The sequence below is a fragment of the Vicugna pacos genome, chromosome 21, assembly GCF_048564905.1.
Source record: "Vicugna pacos chromosome 21, VicPac4, whole genome shotgun sequence".
Taxonomy (NCBI): domain Eukaryota; kingdom Metazoa; phylum Chordata; class Mammalia; order Artiodactyla; family Camelidae; genus Vicugna; species Vicugna pacos.
Window position 1 is genome coordinate 5,210,725 of NC_133007.1, and position 13,016 is coordinate 5,223,740.

Sequence of the window (13,016 nt, forward strand, 5' to 3'; positions counted from 1 at the left end):
TTTGTGTGGTTTACATAAAATGAAATAAAAATCCTGTATTTGCCTCAAAAAAGAGCTAAAAACAAAAGCAGAACACAAAAGTATCAGGGAGTGAGCACACGTTGTCAAAGCTCAAAGGTTTAGCAGAACGTCACGCTTGAGGTTAAAGAAGTGTTAGACTTTAAAGAAACGTGTCTGAGCTTGTCCTTTAGCAAAGTGGTGTGTAGCCTGCTTCTGAGTCAGGGCTGGAGCTGGCGGGGCTGCAGGAATGCTTCAGGCTCCACCCAGCCCTTTGGGATTCAACAGCCCAAAAGCTCTCTAGTGCCCTCTTCTGGTCAAAAGGAGGAGCTACATGCTTACCAGAGAACTGTTCTGTATCGTCCCAACATTTAGAGTATTTGTTCACAAAGTTAAAGTCAAGGAGTTAAGGAAGAGAAAAAATTTTAGAGTTCTAAGAGAGGAAAATTAAAGTATTTGGGAATAAATAGCTAACTGAAGTGTTTACATAACTGAATCACTCTGCTGTACACCAGAAATTAACACAACATTGTAAATCAACTATACTCCAATTTTAAAAAATAGTATATTCAGTGGTGGTAAGTACTATGAAGAATGATAAAACTAAAAGGCAGAGCAGGGATGTGGGGGTTGCAGGGTGGGGCTGGGATGCAATCATTGTACAGAGCAGGGAGGGTAGGACTCACCCACAGGTGACATTGGAGTAAAGATCTAAAGAAGGTCAAGAGGAAAACCATGACAGCCGCAAAGAAGGAAAGTGTTTTCCATCATCCAGTCATTCCCAGGGGGCAATTCGGATAGGGCATACAGGTCAATAAGGAGTAACTGCAGTTTCAGAAAGTTCTTAATACTGCTAGCACATTATTTTCACATATTCCTACATGATAACCCCCAACATCATTCATGGTCAAATATTTTAGTGGTTTGGCCCAGTTCAAAAGTTCATGGTTCCACCAGGTGAGGACATGCATAAGGTCCACCTCCTTAATGGCCTCCTGATTCCATTTTTAAGAACCCCTTGACATGAGTGACTCCATTATATTTCACATTTCCCACTTCCCACTCTTGATTAAGATCCTTCCCTAAAAGCACTGCTAATCATCTTACAGATGTGCTCTGTCTCACACTGAGAGGACAGACTTGTCCCAAAAAGCCACGTCCCACATTGGGGGGAGTTTTAATCTTCAATGACTATTTCACAGAGTGAGCACCCTAGGGGTTAGGTCACATTTGAGCAACAGGGAGGCGTTCAGGAAATGATTCCTGGGCAGTTTCCTTGTCTGGGAATTTCACCAAGTTGTATGAAGGTTCAGGTGAATAAGCCATATCTACCATTTCAATCTGTCGAGTGACCATACTCTTGGCGTTCGTAGAGGTTCGTAGAGGAGCAGATCTGAGTGAGGAGTAGCATAAGGAGCTCAAACACAAGCACACAGAGCAAAATCCCAATAGCAAAAGCAGACTCTGAAGCCCTGACCTTGTCTAAGAGCCTGTACCTGAAGGAAACCAGTTGGAAACATCACTAGGAAACCAGAGGACACTGAACTGGAGAGATCTTGTGCTATTTTTCTAATTTTTTTGAGTTCTAATTCAGCTTCACCAGAAGGGTTGATTCAGGTGCAGGAAGAGGTGTCAGTTATGGCACAGCCACCACTCTGTTCTGCGAGGGGATAATCAAATGCTTTTCGGTTATCTAATGCAGACCCCCCTGGGGAATCCAGAGAGCATTGCTGTTGAGCCAAGGCTCGAGTGGTGGAACCTTCTAATTTAGCTCTGGTTAGGGACACATTCTTTATCAACCAGCCATTATGGACTGCATCAATCCGAGGAACAAATCCTTTGGCAACGGTAATCAATGGAGAGTAGATTGGGTATAAAAAGGGGGCTGCCAAGTCTCTCCTGGGCTTATGAGATTGTAGCTGGATTTTTCCTTTGACAAGAACTTGAAATAAAATGCTATAATTTTCCAAAAGGCGTCGTCCTATCATATGCCAGCTGTCTAGACATTCATAAGCCCATGGTTCCCCCTTGTAATCATATACAAAGGTGTACCCAGAGGGGGACGTAGTATGCTGCCAAGAGTATGGTTATTCACGTTTCCATTGACAGGTACGCACTTAGGGATATATTCTCGCCAAAGATCAGTGTGGCCGTTGCAGACCATTATGGGTCAGCTGACAACCAGCCAGACCAAGTGGGACAACAGGCTTGACATAGACTGGTGAGATCACATTCCTTACAAATTTTGGCGAGCCATTTGTTTGATGCCGGAGGGAAAGGGGAAAAAGGGTACAGGTGGTTAGAATGCTAGAGGAGCAGGGCTTTGGAGACATGTTTTGAGATCGTGTCAACCAAAAGCAAGGCGGAGACTCCTGATCATATAGTTTTGCTCTGCAGACAATTTTAGGGGCTGGACACTTAAAAGCTAACATAGCATTGGGAACCAAGGAGAAACTGGTGATGGTTATAACAAGGGGTCCTTAGAAATGGATGACTGTGGTGGTCTTTGGAGACAGACACAGTACTCAGAGATGTTGCCCAGGTGCTGTAGTCTGGGAATAGTTCACTAGAATATTATCTTCCCATTTGCCGAAGGAAGTACCCTCAGGAAGGGAAAAACTAAGATTAAACAAATTCCAGCAAAAGGCTGACCACTCACCACCTTGGATATAAGAAATGAAGTCATTAAGCAATACTCTGAAACCACCAGCCAACCGGGTGGGTCTTCCTTAGCAAGAATGTTGAATTAGTGTCATTAAACTCAGTACATTTCTTAGTGAGATAGAACAGATCTTGTACGAAAACGATCAGCAATGAGGCGAGAGCCGTGTGTATGTGTGTACCAGCCTGGTCTCTAATCTTGGGAAAGCTGTCAGCATCAGAAGTCTGCTTCACTTCCTAGTAATTTAAAGTCTCCAGTCAGCTCAGAAGTCCAGTGGGGCATTGGAGCCTTTTTAAAATGAGAAACATGAATCTAAGAATCGACACCTTTAAGCTTTATAGCACGGGGATTAATTAAAAGTACTTGATATGGTTCTTTCCATTTAGGTTTTAAAGCATCTTGTGTTTTTTGTTTTTTGTTTTTTGTTTTGAGGGGGGTAATTAGGTTTATTTATTTTTTAATGGAGGTAGTGGGGATTGAACCCAGGACCTCATGTATGCTAAGCATGTACAATACCCTCTCCCCAAGAATCTTTTTGAACATGTCCTTTCAAGTAGACAGAAATCACCTGGATGTAGATTGTGGTGATGTTTGTTGTCTTGTCTCCTGGGAGCGCACCATGGAAAGATCATTCTACTCCAGTATGGTTTTTATCTAAGACTCTGACTAGTCCATTGCAATACTGAATCCTGTCTCCTTTAATTAGTTGAATATATCAGGAGCAGAGAGAGCCAAATGCAGGTTGGCTGGTAATGATTTCAAGTGGTGACAGCCTGTGTTTCCCAAAGAGGGCAGCTCTCAGGTTCAAAAGGACCAAAGGAAGTGCCTTAAACCAAGCTGATTTCAAAGTCTGCATAAATTTTGCCAAGTGAGTCTTACTGATGCTATTTGTTCTTTCCACGAGTCCAGAAGACCGATGGTGATAAACACAACGGAAATGCTGTAGGATAGGCCAAAATGCACAGGCTGGTTTCGTAACATGGCCAGTAGAGTGTGTTCCCTGGTCACTGTGCCGTGCTGAGGGCCCGCCCAGGTGGGTGTAATCTTCTTTAACAATGTTTTTGCAACTGTTGAAGTGGTAGCCTATTGGCAAAAGGGATGCTTCAGTTCAATGAGAAAACATGCAAAGCACAGGAACAAATTTATAGCCTTGGGAAGAAGTCAACTGGATAAAATCCATTTGCCATACCTTGAAAGGCCCTTTATGTAAATCAAGATGTCCAGGGGCAGTTTGTATATGGGTGCTATTCAGGGCATAGAGCACAAGTTAATCACGCCTTCCTGGTGGCCTTAGTAATACTTCCCCAACAGTGCTGTTTCACAAAGCTTACAAGTTCATCTTCTGCCCAGTGGGTCCTCTGATAAGTCATTTTCATGAGGGATCTTTTCATGGACAATGGCAAGACAAGTCTTCTATTTGGGCCACCCTATAAATTAGCTAACGGGCTAAAAACACAACTATTATCTGCCTAAGAAAGCCTTTTTTTTTTTAATGTGGTACCTTGGACTGGGCATCTTTGATCATTTTCATTGGATCCTCATTCAGAATGCAGTCAAAATTTGCTATTACAGTTCCAGGTGGGGTAGCTTGTAAGTTAGCTGTCCTTGTGGCCTGATCAGCCAAATTATTTCCTTTGGTTTCAGCTAGATGTAATTTTGAATACCCATTGAAAAAACATTTTTTAAATGAATGCCCAAGCACCTTAATGATGGCTAGAACAAAAGGCAGTTGGATCATACCAATTTCCATTCTTAATCTGGTCCCCACCACCACCACCATTGTCAAGAATCCTCTTTGTCCCCACAGCATGCCAAAGTCATGAACTACCTCAAAGGCACAGCGACTATCCGTATAGACAGGCACAGTTCCTCCTTCTGCTGGTGTGCGAGCTCTCGTTAGAGCACGGGGTTCTGTGCGCTGGACCGCAGCAGCAGTTGGCAGCCGAGCCGCCTCAGTGCCTTCAAAGGAGACGACTTCGTGCCCAGCACAATACTTTCCTTCACCATTTTCCAAATAAGAAATCTCTGCATTGGCAATAGGGTTTTCTTGTAAGTCAGCACTAGGGATTAATTAAATGATCAGTCAGGGTCAGACAGTCATGAGGAGCTTTGTCAGTAGGCAGAAGGAGAAGGCGTGCAGGGAAAGGGTCATGTGAGGGGAAGTTAGTAACAATATTTCATAGGAGGTAAGAGGGCTTACAGAAATGTTCTGAGTGTGATGAGAGTTGAGCAAGGCTTCTATTGCATGGGGATTGCAGATGGTGCATGGACAGCTCATAACTGTTTCCTCAGCTGATTTTGTAAGAGCTAATGCTGCTGAAATAGCTCTCATTCGTGGGGAAACACCTCTGGCCACAGGCGCAATAGCCAAGCGGTCAGTGCTGACTTCTGTGCCTTTGAGTGAGCACTCCTAAGGCTTTACCCTCCTTTTCATACACAAAGAGCAAAAAGGGAGCTGGTAATTAGGATGTCCTAGAGCAGGTGGACTGGGAAAAAAAGGTGTTTTCTTCCCACTGTAAGGGATCTGGCCTTTCAGCTTTGAGCCATGTAAAAAGAGGCTGGGTGATTAAGAAAAAGCTATGTATCCAGTTCCTACAGTTACTGGTCAGACCCCCAAATCCTAGAAGATGTCTTTTGGTCTGTGGCTATGGGAAATTTGAGACACTTTGAATCCTACTAGGATCTAAAAAAGTCCTTGACCTGAGATCAAGTGTCCTAGGTACTTGACCTGAATTTGAACAAGCTGTAATCTCTTCAGAGACCTTTAGTCACTCACAGCTTGAGGAGGCGGGTGCTGTCTCGCTGACTTGCTTCCCTGGAAGAGGAGCAGAAAAGTTCACCAGCATATTGTTGAGAAAAATGCCATCTGCTGAGTGTGCTTTTAGGCTCTGCACAAAGCAGAAAGGTCTTCCAGTATCGCCAGGTGTACTGTTCTTCTCAAGTGAAAGAGTGAAAACTGACTTTCAGGATCCTCCGGGATGCTGAAAAAGGCACTACAGAGGTCTACTAAGGTGAAAACTTTACCCTCTGTAGGTGTTGCCATGAAAAGGGTATGAGACTACTGGATGACAAGAGATGACAATAGTATTAACAGCCCTCAAATCCAGGGCAAATCTCCATTCCCTTCCGTGGGGTTTCTTACCGAGGAGAAGGGGTGCAGTGCAAGGACTGGTGCTGGGGCCTGTGAGGCCTGTGTCTTACATTGCTTTATGATTGGTTTAATTCCTAAGTTCTCAGGGTTTAAAAGATATTGCTTATTATTGGGAAAAGGCTCACCAGGGTCAATCTGAACTTGAATTGGGGAAGCTGAATGAATCCACCCCATGTTGACTGTGGATTTTGCCCAGAGTCTCTCAGGGACTTCTTCGAGGAGTTTTAAATTTATGTTGTCTTCAAAGCTTATCTTAAGGGCAAAAACTGCTCATAGGGTTGAGGAGCTTGGAATGCCATGAGTTGTGGAGCGGGCTGAATCAACTTCGAGGATATTCCACCTTAGAGAAAAAAGATGGCAGCATGATATTTTTCTAAGAAGTCTTTTCCTAAGAAGTTGACAGTAGCAGAATTGACCAACAGAAAACAAGAGCTGTCCTGGAGGGAGCCCAACTGGAAAAGTAAGTTAAGAGGCTTATAAGCTATGAGGGGTTTATGAGATATTCTAACCATTTGAGCTTTCCTAGTGGTCTGAGGAAGGAGTTGTCTGAGGTTGGAGGAGTTGAGCACAGAGACTGTGGCTCCAGTGTCAAGACAGTAAGGACTTCATTTCTGACCATAAGGGAAGTTTCACTCAGATGAGTAAAGGAAAGCCTGTCCTTGGAGCAGGCTCAGTCCACAGGAGGAGCTGAAGGTTTAACACTGGAGGATTGTTGAAAGTGTTTCAGTTTCACACAATCCTTTTTCCAATGACCAGGTTTCTTACAAAAATGGCAGCCATGCTTAGAGTTTGGAGATTTTGATTCAGCTTGTTGAAGCCTCTTGGAGGAGTCTTGGAGTTGAAGCTATAAATTCGTTATTTCAGTGGCCTTCCATTTATTTGAATTTTGAATAGTCCAGGCCAATTGGTTTGCTGGATTAACCAAATCATGAATTGCTGTGGTTTCCTAATAAAGTTGTGCGCACGTCACTAGAATTGTGCAATCTTCATCTGGGCCATTTATCAACATGGAGTTAAAGGCCACCTTAGTGAACTCTGTGTTTAAAAAGGGTCCAGAGTTTTCCTTAAAAATAATTTCCAGTTGGTTATAATAGTCATGCACAGGTTCCTCTGTCCTCAGTGTATGCTTGGATTTATTTCAGTCAACAGGTTTTGGGAAAGCCTGCGGGTGGCTTCATATGAGGTTTTTGCTATTTCTTGGGCTTTAGATCTATCTGTCAGATGTCATGTTTCATTGAAGATCCTCTAAAGGATGATTCCAGCCAGCTTTATCCACCCAGTGTTGGACCTGGCCTTCTCCCACAAGCATATGGACTGATTGATAAAGATCAGGAAACACAGCCTCCTAGGTTTGAACGGCAATGCTAAATTCCTCTGCAAAGTGGTGAGGACCCTCAGTAACCTTGGGAAATTCTTTAGCAATAGCTCACAATTCTGCCTTAGTCCAAAGTGTGTAAATCACATTTAAAAGGGCACCCTTGTTATTGAGTTTCAATTTAAAGGAATGAATTTGAACTGGTTTGAAAGGAAGAGGTTTGGGCTGGAAGATCAATGGAGGCCTTGGGGTCTTAGGGATAAAATAGGAGTTTAGCAAGGGAAGGGCGAAGGGAAGCAGGGGTGCGGGGGAGTGGACAGACTTGAGGAGCAAGAGGGGTGACAGAAGAGTTATGAGTCTTTTGTGATTGAGAACTCTTATCAGAAAGTTTAGAATTTGAGTCTTGGAGGGAGGTAATTTTGGAGTCTTAGACTTGTTTAGAGGCCTCAAAATACCTATTAAAGTAAATGATCCATTCAATTTGCTTAATTCTGCAGTTTTCAAGTTTATCAGGCAGAAAAATAAGTTTAGGGATTTCAAAAGCGAACACAGCCTCAACCTGCAGAAGGGAGGCCAGAGCCTGAGAGGACTCACAGCTGAAGAAGATGCTAGTTTGTGTGGAAACAGCGAACACAAGAGGGTCTGAATGTGCCACACAGATTCCAGGAGACATCAGTCCTGCAGCTTTGTGGGCTTCAGATCCCACTTCTAAAACCACATGAACTGATCTAAACAAATATAGGAGGCAGTAATCAGGCAAAACGCATTTATTTGTTATCAAGGAGTTGCAATTCAAGGCAAATAGATTCAGATAGCAACCCAAACAGTGTCCTGCTAGGGCGTAAGAGTCAGGGGCTTTTAAAGGCAAAAATCGGAGGTTTGTACTACGAAGATTTTCTTTTCTAGGCAGAAGCTAGGCTTGGCTAAACGTGACTGAGCACTAAGGTTGTCACAGAGGGAGGTGGACGTCCATGACGGTGACAGGCTGCAGGTGTTCTTGCAGAGTTCTTGGACTGTCTGTGGTTTGGCCTGGTTCAGAAGTTCATGGTTCCACCTGGTGAGGACATGCGTAAGGTCCACATCCTTAGTGGTCTCCTGGCTCCGTGTTAGAGCCCCTTGACGTAAGTGACTCCACGTTACTTCACATTTCACAAATCCTCCAGGTCTCTGCTCTCTCTCTAGTACATTCCTCCAATCCCAAAGCTGGTTTTATTACAGTCCAACTCTATTAAATCTCTGTATTTTTATCAAGTGGATCTGCGCTCCTCCTGATCCCAAGTCCCTCCTCTAGATAGCAATAAAATATCAAGAAAACTCTGAGTCTGGGTGGATCTCTAAAATGTCAGCGAGCCTTGTCTGGTTTTCGCTTTGCTTAGGGCTAGCTGTTATAACTCATCAGTGCTTTGTTCTTTCCTTCTACAACCAAGAAAGAGAAAAGAAAGCCTCAAAGAATTAATGTTCAGGCTGCAGGACTGAAAGAAGCCTGCTTTCTACTTTACAGGGAACTAGGAAGAAAAGAAGTTTTGATCAGAAATAGTTTTCCGATAGAAAATAACGAGTTCTAAATTTTAAATAAAGTTTTGTTATTTAGATCATTTGTATACTGGAGACAGCCTTTGGATTTAACCCAGGGCTCCCCCAGATAGCCCAGCTCAAAGAGAATAACAGCGTACAAACATTCACAGTACTCTAAAGAATTTAAGCACACATGCACTGAGAGCCAGCGATAAGGGGCCTCTAGGTTAAAAGGCTCGGCAGTGGACATAAAGATGAGTGGAACCCGATCCTGGGCACCAGCGAGGTGACAACCTGGGAGGGAAGGACAGATACACATTTCAATTTAAAAAATCTTACTAGCTATGTGCCAAGGATTATGCTAAGACTGGGGATAAAAACTACGAATGTCATTGTCCCAGCCCGTGAAGTGTTTCAGTGTGGTACAATACTGTGCAAAAAGCACTCTGGGAGCACAGAGGAGAGAAAGGTTAGTTCTGTCAAGGGACATGTATTAGAACCTGGCCTAGTGGAATTCTCACAGGTGGAGGCAAGCAGGAAAGGCATTTCAGGTGAGGAAGACAGCATGGGCAAGGCGGGACAATGGCTACTGGTCAGATCCCCAGGAACAAGAGATTAAGACATCCAGGACCTTAGTTTACTCAAATTCAGTTCTGCTATAGTCAGGCATCCCCTTCAAGGTCCCTGTGAGGAGTAAGACAAGACCAGGAGGTTTTGGCCACAAAACCCAATACGGAAACTAGCCCGTGTATGCAGGGTCCACAGAAACTCTCCTCATTTTTGGCAGGCCTGAGCCCTAACGTCCACAAGGCCTGGCAGCTTCCACTCAGCTATCAACATCACACATTTTACCACTTCAGGGGTCAGGAAGAGCCAAGTCAAGGAAAAGCCTCCAAGGAAAAAGAGAGATGTGTTTTTTCCTCCAAGTTCCTCCAGATTTGGCCTCATTTAGCACCCAAGGCCTTGTTAGTTAGAGTTACTAATCAAATGAGAATTGTTTTAACTGCTGTGAGGAAGTACAGACTGATTTAACATTGATGGAGTGTGCTTCAGACACTAGCTAAACAGCAAAACATGTGACCTCATTACCACAAACTTATTTAAATCCCATTCTATTAACAAGGAAACTAAGGCCTCAGACAGGAGGAGAAACTTATCTTAACGTCATAGCCAAACCACTAAACTCAAGCAGTCTGGCCCGGGTCCATGCTCTTGACTATACATTTTGTAATATAAATTCAGCAAAGAAATGAATTGAGAAAAAGCAATGGAGAGAAAGAAAACTCAAAGACAGGAGTCCAATAAGATCAGTTTTATGGACATTCAGGCTTTTCAAGTTCTTTGCATGTCTCCATCCCTTAAATCCCCTGAGTCCCAGCCTTAGGGCAAGGGTGACTGACAGTGTATAGTCTAAACACTACAGAGCTACAGTAATCAAAACAGTAGGGTATTGGCATGAAAACAGACATATGGATCAATGGAACAGAATAGAGAGCCCAGAAATAAAGCCACAGACCTATGGTCAATTAATCTTTGACAAAGGAGACAAGAATATACAATGGAGAAAAAACAGTCTCTTCTGCAAGTGGTGTTGGGAAAACTGGACAGCCGCATGTAAATCAATGAAGTTAGAACACTCCCTCATACCAGACCCGAAAATAAACTCAAAATGGCTTAAAGACTTAAATATAAGACAAGACACAATAAATCTCCTAGAAGAAAACATAGGCAAAACATTCTCTGAAAAATCTAAGCAATGTTCTCCTAGGGCAGTCTACCCAGGCAATAGAAACAAGAGCAAAAATAAACAGATGGGACCTAATGAAACTTGAACTTACAAGCTTTTGCACAGCAAAGGAAACCATAAGTGAAACAGAATGACAACCAATGGAATGGGAGAAAATATTTGCAAATGATGCGACTGACAAAGGCCTAATTTCCAGAATATATAAACAGCTCATTCAACTTAATAAGATAAAACAAACAACCCAATCCAAAAATGGGCAGAAGACCTAAACAAGCAATTCTCCAATGAAGACATACAAATGGCAAATAGGAACATGTAAAAAACGCTCAGTATCACTAATTATCAGAGAAATGCAAATCAAAACTACAATGAGGTATCACCTCACACCAGTCAGAATGACCATCATTCAAAAGTCCATGAATGATAATGCTGGAGAGGGTGTGGAGAAAAGGGAACCTTCCTACACTGTAGGTGGGAATGCAGTTTGGTGCAGTCACTGTGGAAAACAGTATGGAGATTCCTCAAAAAACTTAAAATAGACTTACCCTATGATCCAGCAGTCCCACTTCTGGGTATATATCCAGAGGGAACTCTAGTTTGAAAAGATACCTGCACCCCAATGTTCAAAGGAGCACTATTTACAATAGCCTAGACATAGAAGCAACCTAAATGTCCACTGACAGATGACTGGATAAAGAAGTTGTGGCATATTTATATAATGGAATACTACTCAGCCATAAAAAGAATAAAATAATGCCATTTGCAGCAACATGGATAGATCTAGTGATTGTCATTCTAAGTGAAGTAAGCGAAAGAGAAAGAAAAATACCATATGATATCACTCATATGTGAAATCTTAAAAAAAAATAAAGAAAAAAAAAGCACACTGAACTCATCTATAAAACAGAAAAAAACTCAGACATAGTAAACGATCTTATGGTTACTGGAGAAAAGGGGTGGGAAGGGATAAATTTGGGAGTATGAGATTTGCAAATGTTACCACTATATATAAAAACAGATTTAAAAGTTTCTTCTGCGTAGCACAAGGAACTATATTCAATATCTTGTAATAACCTTTTATGAAAATCAATATATATGTATATGCATGACTGGGATATTGCACTGTACACCAGAAATTGACACATTATAACTGACTATACTTCAATTTTAAAAAATTTAAAAAAACAAACTCTGTATAGTCTAACGCAGTTGCCTAATTTTCTATCAATACCAGAGCTAAGATTGATTGACTTCAAGACAATAATCTGAAGTGCTAGAACTAACGCTGTCTTTTAGGCCAATAGCTCATATGACTCATCGTCAAGTCCAAGGTTGTAGAGTTCTACTCTATCTTATATCCCCATTGTGATAACTGCATGTAGTGGATGCTGTGGTGAGCTGCTCCAATCCCTCTTTTAGGACAAGACATTCATTCTCCCAGCTGCTTGGAGTACTGCCTGCTGAAGACTCACATCACAATCCCTCTCTGGGAGTTGCCTTCAGCCAAAGGGAGCCGCCAGAACCACACATCTATTAGAAAGGCCAAGATCCAGAAAACTGATGACACCACATGCTGGTGAGAAAGGGAAGCAACAGGAATTCTCATTCCCTGCTGCTAAGAAGGCAAAATGGTACAGCCACTTTGGAGGACAGTTTGGCAGTTTCTTACAAAGGCAGCTGCCATACCAAGGTGATGCCCCCTCTCTGTAGGCAGCTCACATCCAATGGCTGGAAGATGCAGGGGTAAAATGACCCTTGCCTCAACTCTAAAGGGCCACCTCAGTCCAGAGCTTCCAGCAGGAAGGTTGAGGACTCTGTTCCAAATGTATCACAGTTCAATATCTCTCTTTGCCCGTTCCCACTTCCCTCATTCCCTTACAGATGTTGTTCTCCAAGCACTCCCTCAAATTCTCTTTATGCAAGTCACCATCTCAGACCCTGGTTCCTAGGGGACCCAACCATTGGTATGAAAGCAGCTTACAAAATGATATTTTGGAGATGGATCACCTTTTAGCCAACTGTCAACGAGGACCCTGTCATGGGTGGTGGGTGGAACACTGATAACTCATAGCTTGATACACAGGTGCAGTTGTTGACACTTTCACTGTGGGCGAAAGGGGAGAGCTTCACTGGTGGTACACCGGTAAGGGGTTTGAGAAGTTTGGTGCAAGCAGTTCTCATGAGAACTATGGAGTCAAATGGCTCTTGCTGTGTCTTACCTATCCTATTCACCAGCAAAAGGCAAAGAAATGCTGCCAGGATTGATCACCAATTTAAGGTGAGGGGTCAGAGGCCCGCACTGCAGCAAACAAAAAGACTCCTTTCCTGTTGAAGGGCAGAAAAAAACTGAGCTCCAGGTTTCTATTAGAGGAATGAAGTTTCAGAGAATGTTGAGTTCTCAGCCAGAGTAAGATTGCTGAACCGAAGTCAGGCTCCAACTGGGAAGAACTGAGATCCTGAGAGCTGGGGACGTGCTGGTTGACACATTTGAAAGTACTGATTCCCCAGAATCCCCTAAACCCTCTGAGCACACGTCTGCCCTGGTAAAGGCTAGTTTCCCTGTGCCCACAGGAGATGCATAGGTTTCTGCCTTTGAAGTCTCCGTGCTCCACTTCTGAGGATCTACCCC